We start from the raw sequence: 25,046 nt of genomic DNA, 5'->3' as shown, positions 1-25,046 counted from the left end.
ACTCCGATATCTTTCCCTTAGTTTATTTTATGGGTAATTTTATTTTTGTGTTTGCAATGGACTTATTTTCTGATCAAGCAACTGTTCACTGCCAAACTACCATTCGAAGGTAGTTTAATTATAGTCTGGAGTTTGATAGCACAAGATAATCACTAGCTTCAAGTGTTGACATGATAATAGAGATGCTTGAAAGGAAACAGTGTTATTATTATTTAGTGAAATAGTAAATGCTCCATCAAAAAGCAAAATTCATTATACCTGTATTGTATCTGTATAAAGACCTACAGAAGCACCTGTCAACAAATGAGGTCAGAATTTGCAATTACATTTTGGAATAAAACTGAATGTGATAGGTGCCTTTAAGGAAAATGTTTGTCAAACACTGAGCTGTACCAAGTTAATATTTAACCCACAGTGGTAAACACTTTTTAAAATGCTGGCCCTCATTGGTTCTTCTGTACCTGAATATTCAGCACTGGGCCATACCTGGATACTGGTTTTGAATATCCAGGTATTCAGTGGTCACCAGATGTTATTTGGATGCACCTTAGGAGTCAGCCCTCAAAAGAAAGATCTGGGAGTTATTGTAGGCACTATGCTGAAGTCTTCTGCCCAGTATGCAGCTGTAGCAAAAAAAAAAAAAAAAAGCAAACAGGATGTTAAGAATTATAAGAAAGGGATAATAAATAAGGACAAGAATATTACAATGCCTTTGAATCACTCCATGGTGCGTCCTCACCTTGAGTATTGTACACAGTTTTGGTCACCTTATCTCAAAAAAGATATAGTGGAATTAGAAAAAGGTTCAAAGATCAATCAGAATGATAAAGGGGATGGAAATCCTCTCATATGAGGAGAGACTATACCTCATATGAGGAGAGGTTGGGGCTCTTTAGCTTGGAAAATAGATGGTTAAGGGCATAGGCAGCGGAAAACTTTTTTGTTTGAGGGGGGCCACAAGCTCTGCCCCAGACTCTACCCAAGCTCCGCCCAAGACCCCGCCCCATAACAGTACTAATTGTAATACCATTTTTCCCCATTTATTTTTCATATATACACACAATATAATTTTATTAACAATACATAATGATTAATCACAAAATTAAACTACGCAAAGCATACAGGTTACTCAACATTCATTCCTACCAGAACACCTTGGTCACAAATTCAGATTACCCCTATGCAAATACAGGACCACAAACTAAAAGTACTAATATATACATACAAAACCCTAAGATGCAAGACTCTGCATGCAGTACAACCCCCAGAGAAATAGAAACAAATGCATTTCTTCCAGAACAGTGCAAAATATAGACAGCAGATGCAAATTCTCAAAACTGACACAATTCAATCACTAAATTGAAAATAAAATCATTTCCCCTACCTTTGTTGCCTGGTGATTTTAGTTTTCAAACCATCTTTCCGAGTCTCTGGCTGCACTTCCTTCTGTCTGAGCTCTTAACTGTGTATCCAGGGCCACCTTATCCATTTGCTGTTTTTCTCTCCTTCACTTTCTGACTTACATCCGTTTTTAGCATAAACTTTTAACATTCAACTTTATTCCATTTTTCTGCTTTCTTCTCAAAATCTACTTTTTCCATGCCTTCCCTACCCTTCCCATCTATCCATGTGTACCATCTCCTCCATCTTTCCTCTCCCCTATTCCCATCTATCCATGAGGAGCATTTCTTCTTATCTTTTCCATGTCGCACCCATTGATATGCACCATCTCCTTCCTCTGTCACCCCTTCCTCTTCATCCTTATGCACCATCTCATCCCTCTCCCATGGTCAGACATCTGTCTTCCCCCTTCCCCCTCCCCCCTCCCCCCATATGGTCTAGCATCTTTCTCCTCTCCTTCCCATAGCCTGGAATTTCTCTCCTCTCCCATGGTCTGGCATCTCTCTCTCTCTCCTTCCCTCCCTCTTCCTGAGGTCTAACATCTCTCTCCTCTCCTTTCTTCTGTCTGGCATCTCTCTCATCCCTCTTCCCTTCCATTCTGTGGTCTGGCATCTCTCTCTCTCTCTCTCTCTCTCTCTCTCTCTCCTTCTCATTCCAGTGGTCTGACATCTCTCCCTTCTTTGGGTCATCTCTCCTCCCTCCCAGTGTAACATTTCTCCCTCCCTCTTCTCCACACTATCATGTCCAACAATTCTTTCTTTCCCCATATACAACATCTCTCTTTCCCTCTCACGTCACACCCCTACGTCCAACAATTCTCTGTTCCTTTTCCCTCCCCCCACCGGCAGCATTTATTTCTCTCCCTGCCCACTACTCCACCTGTGTAGCATCTCTTTTCCTCCTTTCCTAACCCCCCCCCATGCATTTGTCCTTCCCAATCCTCTCCCAGTATGTGCAGTATCTGTCTTTCCTAACCCCCCTTAGCATCTGTCATCTGTCCTCCCTGCCTTCCCAACTCCCTACCCTCTGCACCCAGCCTCTTCCTGCCAGGCTCTGCACCCAGCCACCCCCCCCCCCCGTGTCAGACTTTGCACCCATCCCCCTTCCTTCCCCTCCCAGTCAGACTCTGCATACTCCATCCCTCCCTCTGTACCCTGCCCCGTCCTCCTACTTCCTCTTGCCTGGTGGTCCAGAGGTACAGCGGGCAGGAGTGAGCTTTCCTGCTCATGTCCCGCTGTTAACCAGCCAGTCACAACTGGTTTCTTCTGCCGCTGAGTGGCAATGATCGGGGGAGCACTTTGACGCTCTTGCTCAGCGTTCACCAGCTTCTTTGACTGGCTCCTGCAAATTCTCATGATTCGCGAGAATTTGAAGGAGCCAATCAAAGAAGTTCTGAATGCTGAGCAAGCGTGTCAAAGCACACTCCCATTCATTGCCGCTCAGCAGCAGAAGAAACAAGTTTTAAGTTTATTAGGTTTTTATATACAGCCTATCAAGGTTATCTAAGCGGTTTAACAATCAGGTACTCAAGCATTTTCCCTATCTGTCCCGGTGGGCTCACAATCTATCTAACGTACCTGGGGCTATGGAGGATTAAGTGACTTGCCCAGGATCACAAGGAGCAGTGCTGGATTTGAACCCACAACCCCAGGGTGCTGAGGCTGTAGCTTCAACCACTGCGCCACACACTCCTCCAGCAGCAGAAGAAACCAGAGCCCCCTAGTGCTCTGAATGCATTATTCTATAAATGGCGTCCACAGTTAAGTGTACAATTGGACCCAGTTATAGAATAGAAACATAGAAACATAGATAAAAGCGGCAGAAAAGGGCTATAGCCCACCAAGTCTGCCTATTCCAAGTATCCCCCCCCCCTGAATTTACTCCCTTAAAGATCCCACAAGAGTTTCCCATTTTTTCTTAAAATCCGTCACACTGCTGGCCTTTATCACCTGGAGTGGGAGTCTGTTCCAATGATCTACCACTCTTTCGGTAAAGAAGTACTTCCTGGAGTCGCCATGAAACTTCCCTCCCCTGATTTTCAACGGATGCCCTCTGGTGGTCGAGGGTCCCATGAGCCAGAAGATGTCATCTTTCGACTCGATGCGTCCCGTGATGTATTTATACGTTTCAATCATATCTCCCCGTTCTCTTCTTTCCTCGAGTGAGTACAGTCGCAATTTCTTTAGTCTTTCTTCATACGTGAGATCCTTGAGCCCCATGACCATCCTGGTGGCCGTTCGCTGAACCAACTCGATCCTCAGCATGTCCTTTCGGTAGTGTGGTCTCCAAAACTGAACACATTACTCCAAGTGTGGCCTCACCATGGCTCTGTACAACGGCATCATAACTTCAGGTCTCCTGCTGACGAAACTTCTGCGGATACAACCCAACATTTGTCTTGCCCTGGAGGAAGCCTTCTCCACTTGATTGGCAACTTTCATGTCTTCGCTAATGATCACTCCTAGATCGCGTTCCTCTGTGGTCCTAACCAAGGTCTCACCATTTAGTACATAAGTTCTACGCGGGTTTCTCTTGCCCAAGTGCATTATCTTGCATTTTTTAGCATTGAAGCCCAGCTGCCAAGTAGTTATAGTAGAATAGTGCCAATTATATATGTATCATAGTTAACTAATTGGTTCTAAATTGGCAATAAATATTATTAATATGTACTAAGGTCTCCAATTCTGTAAATAGCACCTAAAACATGCACTGAGGAATGCGGCACAAAGCGCTTGTCAATCTTCAGTTAGGCATTTAAAGAATTGGGCCTAGTGGTGCCTAAATTAACTTAGATGCCAGTATGCATCAAAATCTTAGGCTCCCTCTATTTATGACAGGGCTTTCTTGGCCTAAATACCAGCACCTAAGTTAGGCGCCTAGACGCAAAACATGCCTAAAGATCCAGCCACAATCCACCCCCAAACCACGTCCATTTTCTGGGAGGCACCTTGAACTAGGTGCCTACCAGTCAATTTAAATGTTTGCCAATTATGATATCATTATTGCTCATCAATAGTGCCAGTTAAGCTAATTAAAAATTAACTTCCCCTTTTACAAAACTGCACAAAAGGTTTTTAGCACCGGCCAGTGTGCTGAATGCTCTGACCTGTTCCGACGTTCATAGGAACTCTATGACCATCAGAACAGCACACTGGCCGGTACCAAAAACTTCTCATGCGGTTTTGTAAAAGGAAAAGCGGGGGGAAGGAGGGGGGGAGAGATTGTGTAGTTGTGATGATCTAAGTACTAACTTTAGGCCCCATTTATAAAATCTGGGCCTAATTACTGATAATTTGCACACGTATATCCCTGTTCTATAAACAGCGTGCCTAACTTAAGTTCTCTCACGTGCAAATGTGAAGGGGTATTAATGTGAGGGAGTGTGGGCATGTCGGAGGTGTTCTGACTATTCAGGGGAGTGTGGCGCAGTAGTTAAAGCTACAGCCTCAGCACCCTGAGGTTGTGGGTTCAAACCCACACTGCTCCTTGTGACGCTGGGCAAGTCACTTAATCCCCCTCATTGCCCCAGGTACATTGTGAGCCCACTAGGACAGACAGGGAAAAATGTTTGAGTACCTGAATAAATTCATGTAAACTGTCCCGAGCTCCCCTGGGAGAACAGTATAGAAAATTGAATAAATAAATAGTGTGAAAAGTTTCAGCCTCTGATAACCAGAGTTGCTATTGTGATGTCATAATGCCTCATTCTACCAATGCCTATGAGCCAGTGTCATCAGTGATGTCACAATGACTTGACTGCCCTTTGCCTGGCTCACTTTTACTGCATTCTGCAGTAGTACAGTGGTCAGCACCCTGAGGTTGTGGGTTCAAACCCACACTGCTCCTTGTGACCCTCGTCAAATCACTTAATCCCCCAATTGCTCCAGGTACATTAGTGTAAATTATGAGCCCACCAGAACAGACAGGGAAAATGCTCAAGTACCTGAATAAATTCATGTAAGCTATTCTGAGCTCCCCTGGCAGAACAGTATAGAAAATTGAATAAATAAAAATATTCTTGAGTTTACTTTATAGATTCATTTCATTTACATGACCAACTGCTGCATTCAGGTGCCACCATTCGTGGCATAAGAGGTCACGCCTAAACTGTAGTGCATAACTGTGGACATAAACTAGAATTCAGTAATAGATAGGCCTTCAATTTTGCAGCTATAGAATAGGATTTGGCACAGTAGAACTCCGGATTGTTCATGTTCAAATTTAAATCACTATTCGGCCATATATGAATAATGTATTCAGGGCACTGTTTGGAGTTGAATTGAATACAAATATTACATTGTACATAACCTGCTACATTTTGTGCCTGGTAAGGTCTGGTGCACGTTGGCTGCACGCTTTAACAAATACTTTGAAGTAACATTACCTATGGTGAATTGACAATTCGTTTGTGCTCACAGATGTCGATGGATGCAAATAAGCTTTATCTGCATTGATGTAGTGGTTTTCTGCTGAAACCTGCTGTTCAAGAAACCCAGCTATATGCATCTCATCACCCCCAACACTGATTACAGGCTGCCAGTCTGCCTGCCTAGATAGCCTGATTAGGAAATAATCAATCTTTAATCCAATCAGGACACTGGCTGCCTGCACCTGATAAAGGTCTCACAGGTACTGATGAGGCCAGAACCTTGTATCTCTAAGGAGACACGTGCAGAATGTAAGGTATAGAAACTGAACAGGCCAATATGAGTTACAAGAGAAAGCAATTAAGGAATGTAAAGAAATCTGATAAGCAGCGGGTCTGAATTAGGCAAGAGACAAAGTTACCGAAGCAGTTGAATGTAGAAGTTACTTTGTTCCTGTTGATCAAGAATGAAGAATCTCTAAATGGCTTTTCCTTTGAGCAGAACCCTTTATGGCAAAGAAATCTGAACACGGTGTTTCCTGGTGATTTTCTGCTAGGTCTTTCCGTGTTAATGATTTGGAATCTATGCAAACCTGCTTCCTTTTCCCCATTAGTAGTTAGAGGGGAAAGTGGAAGCCACCAGCGATCCAGACTTAGTAAACTTGTTGGAAAATTCCCACTATTAGGTAGGCAAAAATATTTTGTGTAATTGTCTGATACAGAAAAACCTTGGATTGCAAGTAACTTGGTTTGCAAGTGTTTTGCAAGACAAGCAAAACATTTTAATAAATTTTAACTTGATATACAAGCAATGTCTTGCAATACAAGTATATACAGTATACACACATCACAACTGAGCCGATGGTTCTTCTCTCTCTGACACTTCAAGAGTGTAGTGACTGTTCTAAACGAGTGAGGTCTTCCAATACGAGTACATATAGAATTTTGTATTAAAGGTTTTGGGTTGTGGAACGAATCGTTTGAGTTTCCATTATTTCCTATGGGGAAATTCACTTTGATATATGAGTGCTTTGGATTACAAGCATGCTTCTGGAATGAATTATGCTCGCAAACCAAGGTTTTACTGTACAGTGGTGCCTCGCATAACGAACGCCTCGCACAGCGAACGCTGCGCACAACGAACTTCATGTCTTGCTTCCTACAACGAACTTCGTTTCACACAATGAAGTCGCCCGAGCTGCATCCTTCCGCGCAGGCACTGCGCTTAACTGCCCTCTCTCCGCCTGGCTCCCTGTGCAGTGGCGGACCGTCGGCTCGCAGGGGCCCGGCGTCTACTGCTGATGCGTTGGGGGGGCGGAGCTACTCTCGCCGCTTCCCCGATGCTAGAAAAAAAAAAAAATGAACAGTTAAGTCCCAGTTTTTGCCGCTGAGACTCTGCCCTCTCTCACTGTAAAATTAGACTCTACTTAGTCTGTCTTTAAATTTAAAAAATGTGTGTTGTTTTAAAAAACAATTATGTTTTTAGATGTATCTAAATAAAAATAATAACAAAAAATTTATCTTTTTTTATGTCATCTTAGCATATTTTATGCTACAGAACGAATTATTTTTTTTAACATGTATTGTTATGGGAAAACGCGTTTCACATAATGAACTTTTCGCATAACAAACTTGCTCCTGGAACCAATTAAGTTCGTTGTGTGAGGCACCACTGTACTTATATTCACAAACTGATCAGAAAATTAAGACTATGTTTTCATATCAGCAAATAACTTTCTACAAATTTGAGGTAAAGATATGTACAAAAGTAAGTAGGATTCAGTCCATGACAACAAAGAAGAGACTTAAGAAACTCAGTAGAGCAAGTGGAAACTGAGACAGTCATCTTGCTCAGCAGTGGCATGGTAGAAAAAGGTACAGATTTCTATGATGTTCTTACTGAGATGAGAATTTTTAGATCAGAAGCGCTTGACTTCCTGAGTAGGATTGTGATCTTTCAACAAGAAATGCAGAACAATTATGATTTAAAAGGGGGGAACTGGAAGACATTAGCAAGCTAGTGAATTAGCCAGAGCAACAAGTTGGAGACACAGAGGGTGAGCTACAACTGATGGAGAAAGCTATCATGCGTCTTATAAAAATAGAACATTGATGGGGGGTGGGGGAGGAAATTAATGCAGAGAACCACTACTGCTGAAATAAGTTGGTTTGTTTTTTTTTAATTCCTAAGGACAAAGAGAAAGGAAGATAATTTAATTGCTCATTACATTTCTTGAAGACTACAGTATATCTGGGATTTGAGGAGCAGCAAGCATTAACTACAGAGTCTGCCGTATAGTAGACCTGAAGTTTAAGCTCTGACAGTCACATTAAGGGTTAACCCCCACACTGGCCTAAAAACTACCGCCTGCTAAAGGGAGGCGTTAGCGGCTAGCGCAGCCAGCGCGGCCAGCGGTTTAGCATGTGGTATTACGCATGTTAAACCGTTAGCGTGGCTTGATAAAAGGAGCCACAACTTTTCAAAGTATGATTCATAGATTTGCAACAAAAAAAGGATGATCAGGATGGCATGGAAGGTGACCCCTTTGAATTCTATCAGGAACCAAATTTTCATAGACCATGATTATTTTTCTAAGCACCAGAAAAATCTGAGATATTTTGGAAGGATCTAAAACCTATTAAAGAGAATTTATTTTGCATTTCCATATTTGGCACCAATAAAGCTGCACTTGGAAGAAGGAGAAAATGTCTAGTTGTTTAGTATAGGCATAGGCATACTTTGAGGGACAGGAAAACAATTTAGGACTTAGCTGATCAGGTTTAATTTTGGCTTGGAATCAAGAAAGTTGCATAGAGGCTCACAGTAATGGGAATATCTCAGTTTTTCTAGAAAGCTTGGATACTATCCTTGGCCCCTCTCCCTCCCCCCCCCCCAAAAAAAAAAAAGCAAAAGAAAGAGGAGAAAAATAAAAAAATAAAATAAAATTCTGCCATTCTTGGTGTGAAACAAGCTAGGGGACATTTTATGTAAGACATAAGGGAATAATTTGAATAATTTGCACTATAATTGAATCAGAAAAGAACATGGGGACGGGAGGGAGAAATGGCATCATTTGCTATCAGGCAATTTTCTGATATTACTGCTGCCTCAGGAGAAGTTGGAAAATGAAATTGCCTTATTGTTTTGGTATATGTTAGTCTCGGTGTGATTTACTTTAGATATTACCTGATGTTTGTTTCACTGTTCAATAGTCTTACTTACACTGGTTGCCTTTAGAGAAAGAGATCATTGAGATATATCCCTGACTGTTGTATGAAATGAAAAACTGTTCTCATGGCTTCTCATTTAAACTGGTTTTCGGTGCAAAAAAACAAACCCTCAGGGCTCCTTTTACAAAGTCACTACCGCCTACTTTTAAGTAGGCGGTAATTTTTCGGCTAGTGTGCGCTAAAAACGATAGCGCACCTTAGCAAAAGGAGCCCTCAGTTCTGCAGATCTTTGCCCCAAAATAAATTTGTATGTGGCTTTTTTAAAGATACCTTGTTGGGTCGACTTTGCATGAATACTTCAATCACAGAAGAACAGGCCAAACTTGTACGAATTTTGTTTAACTTAGCAATTAAAATAATTCTTGCTTACTGGAAAGACTTTTCAAGAGTTGAATACGTGGAATGGTGGAATTTAGTAAGTCTAACTCAGTGGTTCCCAAACCTGTCCTGGGGGACCCCCAGCCAGTCAGGTTTTCAAGATATCCCTAATGAATATGCATGAGAGAGATTTGCATACCTGTCACTTCCATTATATGCAAATCTCTCTCATGCATATTCATTAGGGATATCTTGAAAACCCGTCTGGCTGGGGGTCCCCCAGGACAGGGTTTGGGAACCACTGGTCTAACTGCTAAGTATGAGAGAGTGTTTGCAGAAAGAAAGGGATGTTTGCATATTTTTAAAAAAAGTTTGGAATCCCCTCACAAAATATAGCGACATATCACATTTAAAATGAATATATATATATATATATTTTTAATAAAGTACATCCATGCTGTTAGTTTTCTTATGTTTAGGTATGTTTAGTCTTACGGCCTCTTTTACAAAGCCGCATGGAAACAGCCCCGAAGCCCTTTAAATCTCTATGGGCTTTAGGGCGGTTAGCGAAGCGCAGCCGCTAGTACGGCTTTGTATAAGAGGCCGTTAGTTTCAACATTATTTGTATACTGATTATTGTAATTAATCTGTTTTGCCAATCATTTCTGTGAACTGTTTGAGTTATGACTTGTTTATATTTGAAATTATTAATAAAATATATTGAACTTAAAAAAAAAAGGTGCATTACATGTTGTAAGCTTTAAAATATCCAGCAACCTTTTTTATTTAATTATGCAGTTGTGGTTAGTTATATAAAGTTATGAGTTATTTACTTTTTTTTTAAATAACATAAGTATATTGACAAATATGCATAAATAATTGGCTAGTGGTTATTCTTTAAAGCTGTGATCCTTTAGGATCCATGTATATGCCATCTAAGGAGATAATGTAGACTCACAATTATTTTTTCATTGAAGTTGTGCTAATTTATTGAAGAATTTATGGAATATAAAGCAATTCAGCACACTTGGGAGCATGGGATGTGTGATGGCTGTCCCTGAACTTCTTCAGACCTTTTGCAACCATCAGGAGATACACATATATTCCCTTACTTAAGACCAATATACAGTACATAACTACAGGCTGACTTTACCCCAAGAAATATTCCAGTTTAATATATATAAAACCCCACGACAATAGAATCCAAAATGAAAGTGAATATGAACATTCAAATTCAAGGAGGAAGAGATTTCAGTGGATATCCACATGGGTTATCTATGTAACTCTCTGTGGGAATTTTAGCATCCCATCACCAATCAGAAAATTCTCCTCAAAAAATGTCCCTCAACTTATTTGCTATTGACTTTTTTATACATATTCATAATCTTCTTTCATAATCCATTAGAGCAAGAATTAGTATAAACATCTTAAATTTCAACAGTGACTTAGGCAGATAGCAACGCTCAGCGAAGCGTCTGTTTCACAACTGCTTCATCAGAAGCTTCTTACTTCCCGAATGCTTTCCACTCGTGCTGCTTATCTCAATTGAAGCATGAACTTTGCTTCACTGCTCTAGCTTTCCTTGGGTCAGGCCAAAAGTGCCTTCATGTTTTTCTTTTTTGAAAATGAGTGCCATTGTTATTTGTATCCTGAGAATCATCTGGGAATATCTGCATCTTAAAACCCCAAAATTCTTTATGTCTGTTTTTAAGGAACATTTTCAGAATCCACATGTTATCTGGTAAAAGTGCCACCAATGCCACCAATGTTGAATATTTAGCTACCTCTCTATCAGAGGTTTCCAAAATAGTTGAAATATCTAAACGTTTTTCATTATGATTAAGAGTTTGTTGGTCTTGTGATTTTCTAATTGGAAGTAAAAGTATTTCCAAAAAATATCTTTTCAACATCTCTCTTGGAGTCACTGAGAACACCTGAGGGAAGTTCAGGAAATGTAAATTATTATTCCAAGAACTATTTTCCAATAATTCTATCTTTCTGCTCAAGTTAGTATTATCTTAGCTTCCTGTGTTTGACGTATCTCACTTAAATCCTTGTCATATTTATCAAACCAAAGTTTTGAAGAACCTTGACCCACTTTGAGCCAGACTATAAAGTAGATTAGATTAGAACATTGAGCTATAGCTGCTCACTTCCATATATAGTTTCTATAAAGTATTTGTTTGGGCCAGCACTTTATTGGAGTTCTTTCACTTAACCCCCCATTATATATGCCCCCCCCTTTAAATGGTAAATAAGTATTGTGGCATCTGATGTTAATTAGCAGCATGAAATAACAATCTACATATGTGAATGTCAGCACTTACACATATAAATTGCCAAATTTCTCTGTTCAACATTTCAACATGTATCTTTGCTAAAAGGTTGCTCTCATTGCATGTACCAGCAAATACATAAGGCTATAGTTGGTAGTTCCTTTTCTTTCTTTTTTTTTCTATAAATCTTTATTGATTTTTAAACTTTGACAGTGCAATACAATTACTTGAACATAAATATTTCATAAAACGCACTATTAAATACACAATTTATACATAAAACAATCATTTTCTCCCCCCTCTTCCCAATTATTAATACAAGAAGACAATTACATGTTTACAAAATTATAATTAAGTAATTTTAATAATCAAAATACATTTCCCTCCCCCCACCCTCCCCTTGATGTGTAAGGAAAACCAACAACAACAAAAAAATAAATAAATACATGACAATTATTAAAATGTAACAAATACAGTCAATGGGCTCCACACTCTATTAAATGTACTACTAAACCGCAAACACTCCGCATTCATTCTTTCATATTTATACGTGGTACAAACATTTGTCCACCAAAACGTGTAATTCAGTCTGTCATAACTCTTCCAATTATGTGTAACCATTTGAATAGCTATTCCCGTGATGATCAAAAAAAGACGACATTTATATTTATCCAAAGAAGGCTTGACATGTAAAAGCGTACCACAAATTATGGCTTCATAGGTTAAGGGAATTGCTGAATCAAGAATAACATTAATTTGTCCCCAAATTGACTTCCATAAATTAAGTATCAAAGGATAATAATATAACAGATGATCCAAAGTCCCTATATCATTATGACAATGCCAGCATCTATTAGATTTGGAACTGTTTAATTTTTGTAAACGAACTGGGGTCCAAAAAACCCTATGCAATAAAAATAACCAAGTTTGTCTCATAGATGCTGACGCTGTACATTTCAACCTCTAAGTCCAAATTCGTGACAATCGAGATGCAGAAATGTACTGTTTTATCTCGATGCTCCAAATGTCTCTAAGACTATTTTTTGGCTTCTTATTCAAAAATTCAGAAATTAATTTGTACCACTGGGCAGACTGATGCCCTACTAAATCTGTCTGGTAGCAAAGGATCTGTAAGCTATAATAAGTTTTAAAGTTTTTCCATTCAGGGAACCCACTCTGAATAGCCTGCTTCAACTGCAACCACCTATACTGTTGAGATTTTAAAATGCCAAATGATTGTTGCATTCATGAAAAATCAAGCAGTTTTCCATTAGAAATAACATCATCCAATATCTGAATACCTGCCTGCAGCCAATTCTTCCAGGAGATCCCAGCACTGCCTACTTGGATCTTGGAGTTTAATCATAAGGACTGAAAAGTAGATTTCATTATAGGAATATCTGTTAATTTATCAATAAAATACGTAAAGCTATAGTTGGTAGATCCTTTTCTAAAATACTACCAGAATTGTACATGTTCCAACCTTGACATCTCATTTTTGTTTTCTATATTCTATCTAAAATGTACAGATGCTCTAAGGCAGTAGTCTTCATTAATTTTTAAAGCTGGGGGGGGGGGTCACTTTGGAATCTAATGAGTTGAAGGAGAGCCACAAAATATTTTCCCATGGTAAGGCATGACACTACTGACATCAGTCCCTACAGCCCACCTTCAGACTTCATTGGGGAGTATTCTCAAGGTTGTGACCATTTATAAATGCATTCTCTTGTTTATTGAGAAATGCCTTGTCCTTCAAGCATGTGCTCTTGTCCCATCTACTTTCCCCTTCCTATCCTGAGCCTGGGTAGAGAGACAGTATTAGGAAACAAAAAACAACAACAACCAGAAAGGCAATGAAGGCCACCAAAGAGATCTCCAGGGGCCATTATTGGCCCCTGGGCCTTGCATTTAAGAACACTGATCTAAGAGGTCTATTTGCAAAAGTACTTTAAGATTTTGCCATTACTGCATAGTAATAGCCAAACTTAAGATATAGTAATGGCAAACCCATTCCCAGAACTTTGTAGAAAGCAGCCATGCAGTTAGTACAGAGAAAAAGTTGCTCTGCACATTAAAAGCATGGACGATAATGTGTGATGCACTTAGATTTACAGTACCTTAAGGTAGGATTAATTGTTCAGCATTATCAGGGTAATTCTATAAGTGGTCAGCCATATTTACACACCACTTGACCATACACCTTTGCACATAAGTAGCAGCAAAATGCCCAAGTTCTATTCTGTGCAAATGCACATGCTCGTAAGTGACATAGCATGTGAATATGAGGAGCAGGGCCGCCATCAGAAATTTCTGGGCCCCTTACTGAGCAATCCTATTGGGCCCCCCACGCACCCCTTCCCCCCCAACCGACGCCCCCCCACCCTTCTTCCATGGGCCGAATACACACATACTTTTCTGCTAATGCTCCACCTAAGCCAGTCCCGTAAAATCTTCTCACTTCCATTGGGTGATTTGGCATAGAGGAGATATTCATAAAAAGAACGTCCGTCAAGATCTTTACTCATAGACTGTGCCATTTGCTTTAAATCATCTTCCATCATTAATCCAAATTGCACAATTCTTTCTCTGTCTTTGTCCTGAATGGCATCTGGCCACATTGCTGGATCCTTCCAGTCAACAAATTTATGAGCAGGCGCGGAGAACGCATTTTTAAACAAATGTAGTTTATCCTTGTACTCCTTATGTAATTTTAATCATCTATGGATATGTTTGTATGATTATTGTTCAAATGGTTTTATTTATTTCCCCAAATTTATTTTTGTTATACGCATTGAAAATATTTGATATTGCATTTAAATCAAAATCTCAATAAACTTGAAACTTGAAACGAGTGCCCGTGAGGTTGTGGGAGGGTTAAATACTCAAAACTTAGAAGAATAACAATTTACTTAAAGTTTTTGCTACGCCAGCTTTCTGGTATCTTTACATACAGTGGTGTACATAGCATATGTAACACCCGGGGCCCATCATTTTTTGGCACCCCCCCATCTGTAAGAAAAACATGATTTTTAGTAACAAACCACACGTCACACATGAGTACCTAGGAAAAGGCAGCATCTTACATATTGCAGTGAGCAGTACATCAATACACCCATTGTAAAACTAAACAAGCCAGACCAGCACAGATCAATCCTACACCGTCAATCCTAACAGAAAACCATGTCTTTCGAACACACAGAACACAGAAAACACCTTCGCCTGGTATGGAATATGTCATCACAAACTAACCCCTCACTCTTTTACAAAACTGTAGTGTGGATTTTAGCCACAGTGGTAACAGCCCTGACGCTCATAGAATTCTGAGCATCAGAGCTGCTACTAACACGGCTGGCGCTAAAAAACGCTCCACAGTTTTATAATAGGGGGATAAAATAGAAATACAGTTTCAACGCTCTAGCTCAGAGATGCCCAAACTTTTTGAGCTTGTGAGCTACTTTAAAATGACCAAGTCAAAATGATCTACCAACAATAAAATTAAAAAACACAAAGCACACTATACGCTGAGAAAATGTTAATTATCATTCCTATTCTGGTTTTTTTTCAAAGAGGTCAAAGCAGATGACTCAGTAACAACCATACAAAAATAGACAAATATACCCTCCATACTTTTTATTAAACCACATTAGCAGTTTTTAGCGCAGGGAGCTGCGCTGAATGCCCAGCGCTGCTCTTGATGCTCATAGGCTCCCTGCGCTAAAAACCACTATTGCGGTTTAGTAAAAGGGGACCATATTGTAAAATATAGACAGCAGAAATAAATTCAGAACTGTGCATAGTAAGTGAAGGGAAGTTTTCATCTCTGGGAATTTACCCAGTTAACTATTAAGTTATTTGGGCAAATTCCTTTGAAAACTGTGGTAATACTGCCTCCACTTTGCTAAATTTAAAATAAAATCATTTTTCCTACCTTGTCTGGTGATTTCATGAGTCTCTGGTTGCACTTTCTTCTTCTGACTGTGCATCCAATCTTTCTTCCCTTCTATCAGCCTGTATGCTTTCTCTCCTCCACACCTCATTCCCTCCCCCAACTTTTTCTTCCTCTCTCCCTGACCTTTCTTTCTTTTTTTCTGTTTCTCTTCTTTCCTTCTGTTTCCCTGCCTGCCCCCTTTCTTTCTTTCTCCCTGACGTTCCCCAAGCCACTGCCACTGCCGCTGCCATCGGGGAACAGGACCCACCAATGGATAACAGGCCCCAAAGCCGACGCCCACGCATGCTCTCCCTGCTTTGGGCCGATCAGTCTTCCTCTACCCGACGTCAATTCTGTCGTCGGAGAGGAAGTTCCGCCCAGCGATTGGCTGGCCCCAATTTCCTCTCCGACTGCAGAATTGACGTCGGGGAGAGGAAGACTGATCGGCCCGATAGATTAGATCGCCAAGACAAAGTGAGTCCTGGGTGATCGACTCACTTTGCCTTGGCGAGCTACTGGTGCCCCTGCCTTAGAACACTGCCTAGGACCCTGGGGGAGCCCGGGCCCCCTGTCAGCTCAGGGCCCCTGAATGCAGGACTGGTAGTAATGTAATGTAATGTAATTTATTTCTTATATACCGCTATATCCTTTAGGTTCTAAGCGGTTTGAAGAAAATATACATTAAGATTATAAATGAGAAGTAAGAAGGTACTTAAAAAATTCCCTTACTGTCCCGAAGGCTCACAATCTAACTAAAGTACCTGGAAATTAATAAAGAAGAGAAAATAAAGATGGTTGAAAAAAGAAAAATTCTATGTGAACTTATAGGATGGAAATTAAACTGACAGTGAAGAACTGTATGAAAAATACATATGGAATGCAGTTAGAGAGGGTAGGTTACAATCTATTTATGGTATTTGTTTAATTGGAAGGTGTTAAGGTGGGTAATTTGGGGGAAGGTTATCTGAAGGTAGGTGAATCTTCTGGAGGTAAAAAAGGAGGGGTTAAGATATTTGGATGAATTTTTTGAAAAGCAGGGTTTAGATTTCTTTTCTGAATGTTCTGAGGTTGTCTGATATTGTCATAAGATTGGAGATGGAATGGTTGATTTTTGCTGCTTGTGTTGCCAGAAGGTTGTCAAACATTTTCTTGCGTTGTGTGCCTTTGAGTGGGGGGAAGGCAAAAGGGTTCTGATGGCGGCCCTGATGAGGAGCATTCACATGGACAGAGAATGCAACCTAAATACCACTTACAAAATACTGGAAGTTACATGTGCCCTTGTTACATTTACTGTAGATGTCCACAGTTACATCAGATCTAAGGAGCCCCGATATTGAGTTGTGCTGGTATGGAATCCATGTGCACAGATCTTGTTATGGAATAGGCTCTAGGCATCTAAAACAGTGGAGGCAGAACCAATGCGCACTCATAAAATTGTACTACCGTGTTTCCTCATATATAGGTCTCGGCATATATATGGGTTTTGCAAGCCGGTACAGTGGATGCAACTTGCAAAACTGGGGCGGCCTATACAATTTTAAAAAATCATCCCCTCCCCTTTCCTCCCTCTCTGGACGAATTGGAATTGCTGCTCCTCCAATCGCGGTCAGCAGTGCAGGGCAGGAGAGATCTTTTCGATCTCCAGCCCAGCCCCGCACTGCTTCCTGCGTGCCTTTGCCGTCAGTTCATGTGGGAGTCCTGCGAGAACTGATGGCAAAGGCATGCAGGAAGCAGCGCAGGGCCGGACTTGAAATCAAAAAGATCTCTCCTGCCCTGAACCGCTGGTCGTGATTGAAGAAGCAGCGATTCCAGTCCGTCCAGCGAGGGAGGTAAGGGGGGGGCGCTGATTTTTAAAACTGTATAGGCTGCCCCAGTTACTGGTAGATAAGCCGGGGCTAATATAATGGGGCAGCTTATCTATCAGTTTTAAACTTGTATAGGCATTTTTTGCAGCCTATACACTGGGGCAGCCTATATACAGTGAAATACGGTAACCAGACCCAACACGGGCCATGTTTTGGTCAAAGATATGCCTCAGGGGCCCAACACAATTTGACAAATGTTGGTGTATGTGACAACAAAGCCACCAATATGGAACAATGTCCTGATATTGAAGCTTGAAGAGCATAGAGAAAGTGGAGAGGGACATGTTCTTCAAACTTTCGAAAACTACAAGAACGAGGGGGCATTCGGAAAAATTAAGAGGGGACAGATTCAGAACCAATGCTAGGAAGTTCTTCTTCACCCAAAGGTGGTGGACACCTGGAATGCGCTTCCAGAGGATGTGATAGGACAGAGTACGGTATCGGGGTTCAAGAAGGGATTAGATGATTTTCTGAAGGAAAAAGGGATAGAAGGGTATAGATCAGTGGTTCCCAAACCTGTCCTGGGGGACCCCCAGCCAGTCAGGTTTTCAAAATATTCCTAATGAATATGCATGAGAGAGATTTGCATACCTGTCACTTCCATTATATGCAAATCTCTCTCATGCATATTCATTAGGGATATCTTGAAAACCTGACTGGCTGGGGGTCCCCCAGGACAGGTTTGGGAACCACTGGTATAGATAGAGGATTACTATACAGGACCTGGACCTGATGGGCCGCCGCGTGAGCGGACTGCTGGGCATGGTGGACCTCTGATCTGATCCAGCAGAGGCACTGCTTATGTTCTTGCATACCAGCATGTATTCAGCTCTGGCACTGGGGTGCTTAAAGGAGGGGCCCCGTATTTCCACCTATCTCCTACATTAATTGTTAATGAACGATAAAAATCTTTGTGTTATCTGTAAAGTGCTCATCCCATGCTACAAAATGGTATTTTCATTTTAGCTGCTTAAATACAGCAATTTCTATTTGCTAACAGTTAATGTGCTATTAGCATGATGCCACATTGAGCAATGCAATTCTCACAGTAAATGCAGCATAGTAAATATGGCCCAAATTTTTTGTATGTTGCCTAAAATATTGGTGTTGACTAGTGTGGCACTAAGCGTGATTCTATAAAAGTTATGCACACTATACAGTATAGAATCACACCTAGCACTGCCTAAGTGCAGCTATGTATCACTAGGCATCCTGCAATTTAGGTGTATTTTATGCCAATTTTCTTGGCCTAAATGCCTGCACCAAACTTGTATGTACGACAGTACCTAAGTCAAAAATATGCACCTAACTTAAAAACACAATCTGCCCCTAACCATGTCCATTTTTAGGTATGCGCTTTGGGGAGGGCATGCATTTTTTATAGAATTGCGCTTTCTGAGTTCTGTGCTTTACTTTTGATTGGTTTGAATTAGTGTCAATTACGATATGTTAATTGCCAATTATCAGTGCCAATTAGGCCAATTAATCAACTAAGTTGTGCACATAAATTGAGGTGCACTATATAGAATTGGGAGTAAATGCTTAAGGGGGGATGTATAAAGGTGCAGTAAAGATTCACTTTCTACTGCACTTGATGCCCTGTGAGATTCAGCAACCTATGGTATCTTGATATTGCAGTTCCTGAATCCCTCACAAGCAGTTATTCTTGTGGCCCAGAAACAAAGTCACAGCCCAATGCTACTGGGTTTTGGCGATAAGTTCTCTTCCTGGACCCAACCCACCCATGTACAGCACCCTGGCTCACCAAACTCCCCTAGTTACCTTACAACTCATTAGTAGTTTGGGGGAGGTGGGGGGGACATTAGCTAGGAGCAATGTCCAATCGTTCCTGGCCACTCTGGTGCCAATCTCAAAACAATGCCCCTAGTGGCAGTCTCAAATGACTACTGCTAGAGGTCATACTTCCATATATGGAAATTTTTCTTATATGGAAATATGCCCCCTAGCGATAGTCATGCAAGACTGCCACTAGGGGTGCCATTTTGAAGTTGGTGCCATAGTGGTCAGAAGCAAATGAGCAATGCTCCTGGCTAATCCCAGGACCCCATTGGATGCCCCCAGACCCCACTGGACCCCCCTGGACCCATCAGACCCTCCTTGGATCACCAATGAGTTGTCAGGAAGCCACTAGGGGAATTGGGTAGGCAAGTTGCTTTACAGTCTTGTACTGTCCAAAATGTTTTCCATTGTGAATGTTGGCTTGTAACTTATTCTGAGCTATTGGGAGGATGGGATAGAAATCGAAATAAATAAAGGGGGCCATATATTGGGGAGTTGTGTCTGGGCGATTACTTACTACCATAACTCAGAAGCATCAGGTGTTGGCTTTGCATGGTCTGATGTTCCTGGATGGTAAAATAACCCCTGCAAAAAGCTGGGGTTATTTTATCATGGTTTTTGGCTCCCGACGCGACTTGCGGTGTATCATCACAAATCATGTTAGGATATTTGCATAGTAATGAGATAGAAAACATGAATTTGCATATTTTGCATCTCCTTACTCTCTAATGTGAGACAACTTAGATATCACTATGCAATTTATAGAACAGTGGTGTTAGGGCTGTTTAAGTCATGATAAAGCTCGATGTAAAACTGAGAAAGGGCCATTTATTTCTAGCTTTTCAACATATACAATATTAAAATATAACAATTAGGGCAAGAAATTTGTATGACAATACAAACATATTTTGCATTAATATTATATGTGACAGGGTGAAAGTTATTATAAGATTAATCTTGCCATATAATGAACTTAGGAAAACAACAAACACTTGGTAAACCCATCAGTTTGCTCATATCGACTAAAAAACTTCTCTTTGACATGTTGCAAATGGAGAAGAATAATTTTTGGAATGGAACAGGCAACATTTATTAACATGCAGATGCCTTTAAGACCCTATCAGAAGACCTTCAGAATAAATTAAAGCATCTGTATAAGAACTCTAATTGAACATAGATAAAAATGAATAGACTTTGCATAATATTGCATTACTGACTTATCTAGGTTTCAAGATGATGAACTTTCAAAGTCAAATTCTTTTGAAATATGTACACGAATATATTATCAAAACCCAGGTATCCTGGACCACTCAATCTTACTCCTCTTACATCCTCAATAAATTGACCTCTGTTCAAATATTGATCGTCTAATAAAACACAGCAGGGGCAGTGAAACACCATTTGGGGGAGGGGAGGAGCAGCTCCATCCTCAACGCCCAACATTCTGCTCCTCTATCCATTCATCTCCTCCTTAGTCTTCACCTTTCCCTGCCTAATACTTTGTCTCTCCTACCCGTGACTCCCAATCTCTGTTCTTTACATGCTTTCCCCAAACATAGCCCCTAAATGAGCCCCTAGGCCCCTCCCAGTGTAATTTCTAGAGAGAAAAATCAGATGTGACAAAAGGGGGGCAAGCTATGTATGGAAGAGGTAGGTAAAAGTGACATGTCATACATCATACCCATCACCAAATTACACACCCCTCCCTGTCTTCATTTCTATATTAGCAATATAATAATTTAGGGCCTTCTAGGCATAAAGACGCCCTCCCCTTCCAGTTAGTTTCAGCTACCAGGTAAAACTGTCATTATAATTGATAGCATCATTCACAAATTCTTCTGTGTGGAAATGAAGTCTAGAAAGAATCTCAATATAAACCCTATACCTCCAGTTCTGTATATTCCCCAGCAATGGGGCTATCTTTCTTACAACACATCAAACAAATAATGGTCAGATTGTGATTATTACCTCAGGAATAGCACAACGCTTCTTCCACTGCTAGATATTTTAATTAAACTGGATAGTTTTTTGTTTATGTGGTGTCTCTAAAGGATATGGAGACCATTAGTCCTGAGCATTTTTATTTTGCATAACAAGGGACTGCGTAGTGGTTAAAGCTACAGCCTCAGCACCTTGAGGTTGTGGGTTCAAACCCACCCTGCTCCTTGTGACTCTGGGCAAGTCACTTAATCCATCCATTGCCCCAGGTACGTTAGATAGATTGTGAGCCCGCCGGGACAGAGAGGGAAAACTGCTTGAGTACATGAATAAATGCATGTAAACCCGTTCTGAGCTCCCCTGGGAGAACGGTATAGAAAATTGAATAAATAACTAAATAAATAGAGCCAGGCACCTTACAAAATCATAAACCTATGTAAAAAAGCATTCAAAGTTTATAAAGCAAACTTAGCAAGTTGTCTGATTACCATGAATGGAAAGCAAACATACTGGGCTATAATCCAACCTCCTGTCGGTCCCCTCGTTGAAGGTGATTGGAACTAGGCGTAACGACATGTTCTCTGTTATTGCCCCTCAGTCTTGGAATCTCTTACCGCAACACATTAGGGAATTAAAAGATTTATCCATTTTTAAAAAAACACTAAAAACATTTTTCTTTAAAGATGCATATGATTCTTAATAGTTTATTATGCTTTTTTATTTATCTATAAATTTACTTCCCCTTCCTATTTGTTTTTTCCTTTGTTATTACTCTTCCTTTCCTATCCAATTATTGTAATTTCTTTCCTATTTATCCTCACAATTCAAGTATGTCTCTATACCCTAACTAACATTTTAATATACGTATGTAATTAAGTATGTTTAGTATTTAAAAAAATTTACTTTATATTGTCAATAATATTTAATTTGTATGTGTTAAGGTATCAATCTGTATGTATTAAGGCTTTGTACATCGCTTAGTGATTTAAAATAGGCGATTCATTAAGAATAATTAAACTTGAACTTGAACTTGAACTTGATATGGTTGAAAAGGCAGAGGAGTAGCTCTCCATGTTAAGACTAATATCCAAGCGACTGAAATGCAGAGGACCTGTGGAAATGAAGAAGTAATATGAATTACTTTGGAAAGAGAAGATGGAACTTCTATCAATGTGAATGTTGTCTACAGACCTCCGATTGTATCAAATTGATAAATCAAAAGTTGGGTAAAAAAAGAGGAGATGCTGTTGCTGGGTGATTTCAACCTGCCTGATGTGGACTGGAAAGTTCCAGCAGCAGAATCGGAAAGAACTGGAGAGATTGTGGATGCCTTTCAAGGGGCTATGCTGAAACAAATGGTGATGGAACAAATGACAGCAAGTTGAAACCTAAGGACCATACTGGGTTGACTTTATGGCCTGTGGATGAGAAATCGCAAAGATAAAAAAGACAATTAAATTTAATCATGAATTTGTAATGTGTAATTAATGGACAGACTGGATGGACTGTTCAAGTCTTTATCTGCTTTCATTTACTATGGGCCCCTTTTATCAAGCTGCGCTAGAGGTTTTTAGCACGAAATGGTGTGGTAAATGCTCCAGTGCTCATACAATTCCTTTGAGCGTTGGAGCACTTACCTTGCCAGCCCGTGCTAAAAAACCTCTAGCACAGCTTGATAGAAGGAGGGTATGTTACCTAGATATGATAGAGACTTTTAAATACATACGTGGCATAAATGTGCATGAGTTGAGTCTCTTTCATTTGAAAGGAGGCTCCAGAATGAGAGGGCATAGGATGAAGTTAACATAGAAACAAACAAACATGATGGCAGATAAAGGACAAATGGCCCATCTTCTCTGCCCATCTGCAGTAACCATGATCTCTTGGCCCATTTTTCTCTGTTTAAATCTTTATTGATTTTCAAACTTTGATAGTGCAATACAATTGGTAAATCATAAAATACTGCATAGAACGCACTAATAACTATACAATTATTACATTAAACAGTCATTTACTCCCATCCTCATCCTAATTATTAATACAATAAAACATATGATGTGATTTCAATATTATAATTAAATAATTTAACTCTTCAAAGTACATTTCCCTCCCCCCACCCACCCACCCTCCCTGGATGTGTAAAGAAATCTAATGAAAAGGGAAGAAACATGACTCTTACTGTAATGCAACAAAAGTAGTCAATGGATTCCATACATCATTAAAGGAGTTACTAGTCCCCCAAACGTTCCGTCATCATTCTTTCATACTTATATGTGGTACACACATTTACCTACCAAAAAGTGTAATTAATCCTGTCATGGTTCTTCCAATTATGTGTGATCAGTTGAACAGCTATTCCCGTCATGATCAGGAAAGGCGACTTTTATACTTATCTAAAGTAGGCTTAACATGTAGTAACGTACCACAAATTACAGCTTCATAGGTTAAGGGAATAGATGACTCAAGGATAAGATTTATTTGTCCCCAAATTGACTTCCAGAAACAATGGACAAAAATATAACAGATGATCCAAAGTCCCTATATTAATATGACAATGCCAGCATCTATTAGATTTAGAATTATCTATTTTTTGTAATCAAACTGGGGTCCAAAAAATCCTATGTAATAAAAATAACCATGTTTGTCTCATAGATGCTGACGCTGTACATTTCAACCTCCAAGTCCAAATTCGTGACCAACGAGACACAGAAATATACTGTTTTATCTCGATGCTCCAAATATCTCTAAGACTATTTTTTGGTTTCTTATTTAAAAATTCAGAAATCAATTCTCTGCCCATCTGCAGTAACCATGATCTCTTGGCTCATTTTTCTCAACGGAGGAGTGTGAATAGAGGAGTGCCACAGAGATCTGTACTGGATCTTGTGCTATTTAACATATTTATAAATGATCTGGTAATTGGAACAAGTGAGGTGATTCATATGCAGATGACCCAAAACTATTCAAAGTTATGAAAACATGTGAACTATGAAAAATTGTAGGAAGACCTTAGGAAATGTGGACATCCATATTTATTTATTCAATTCTTTAGCCTGTCCTCCCAAAGGAGCTCAGAACAGGTTACAAATCAGGTAAACTCAAGCATTTCCCTATCTGTCCTGGGGGGTTCACAAACTATCTAATGCACCTGGGGCAGTGGAGGATTTAATGACTTGCCCAGGGCCACAAGGAACAGTACAGGACTTGAACCCACAACCACAGGGTGATGAGGCTGTAGCTCTAACCACTACACCACATGAAATTTAATGTGGACAAATGCAAAGTGAGAAAAATAATCCAAATCATAGTTACCAGATGGTAGGCTCCACCTTAGGAATCAGCACCCAAGAAAAAGATTTAGATGTCATTGTAGATGAAGCACTGAAATCAGTCTGCAGCAGCAGCTAAAAAACAAACAGGATACTAAGAATTATTAGAAAAAGGAGGGCAAATATGACCCAGAATATTATAACTCTCCAAGGTGCAATCCCTGGCGGTCTCCGCATATAGTTCAAACTCCTTTTACTGACCTTCCAGTGCATTCATTCTGCAGCTCCTCAGTATCTCTCCTCCCTTGTCTCTCTCTCTCCTCCGCTCTGGAAACTCCGTTTGTCAGGTGAGTCTCTCTTGTTAATGCCTTTCTCTTCTACTGCCAATATCTGACTCCATCCCTTGATCCATGGTGCAATCTAACCACAAATACTGTATTGTGCTCAATACTCCTTATCTTAAAAAAAAAAAAAAAAAAAAGATGTAGCGGAATTAGAAAAGGTTCAAAGAAGAGCTACCAAAATGATAAAGGGGATAAACTTCTCTCCTATGGAGAAAAGAGATGAGGGTGGTTCAGCTTCAAAAAGAGATGGCTGAGGGGGGATATGATTGAGGTCTACAAACTCCTGAGTGGTATAGAATGGGTAAAAGTA

At 40.1% G+C, this 25,046-nt stretch overlaps 1 long non-coding RNA gene across 1 annotated transcript; it reads right to left on the bottom strand.

Annotated features, from left to right (window-relative positions):
• Positions 1-466: 466 nt before the first annotated feature.
• On the bottom strand, positions 467-24,842 carry LOC117354206. The gene is made up of 3 exons (XR_004538139.1): positions 24,654-24,842; positions 24,436-24,527; positions 467-623 (listed from the first exon to the last, which is right to left on the bottom strand). It is a non-coding gene; the product is annotated as an uncharacterized LOC117354206 (long non-coding RNA).
• Positions 24,843-25,046: the final 204 nt, after the last annotated feature.

The sequence above is a fragment of the Geotrypetes seraphini genome, chromosome 2, assembly GCF_902459505.1.
Source record: "Geotrypetes seraphini chromosome 2, aGeoSer1.1, whole genome shotgun sequence".
In the NCBI taxonomy this organism is placed as follows: Eukaryota; Metazoa; Chordata; class Amphibia; order Gymnophiona; family Dermophiidae; genus Geotrypetes; species Geotrypetes seraphini.
This window is presented reverse-complemented; position numbering and strand designations above follow the sequence as displayed.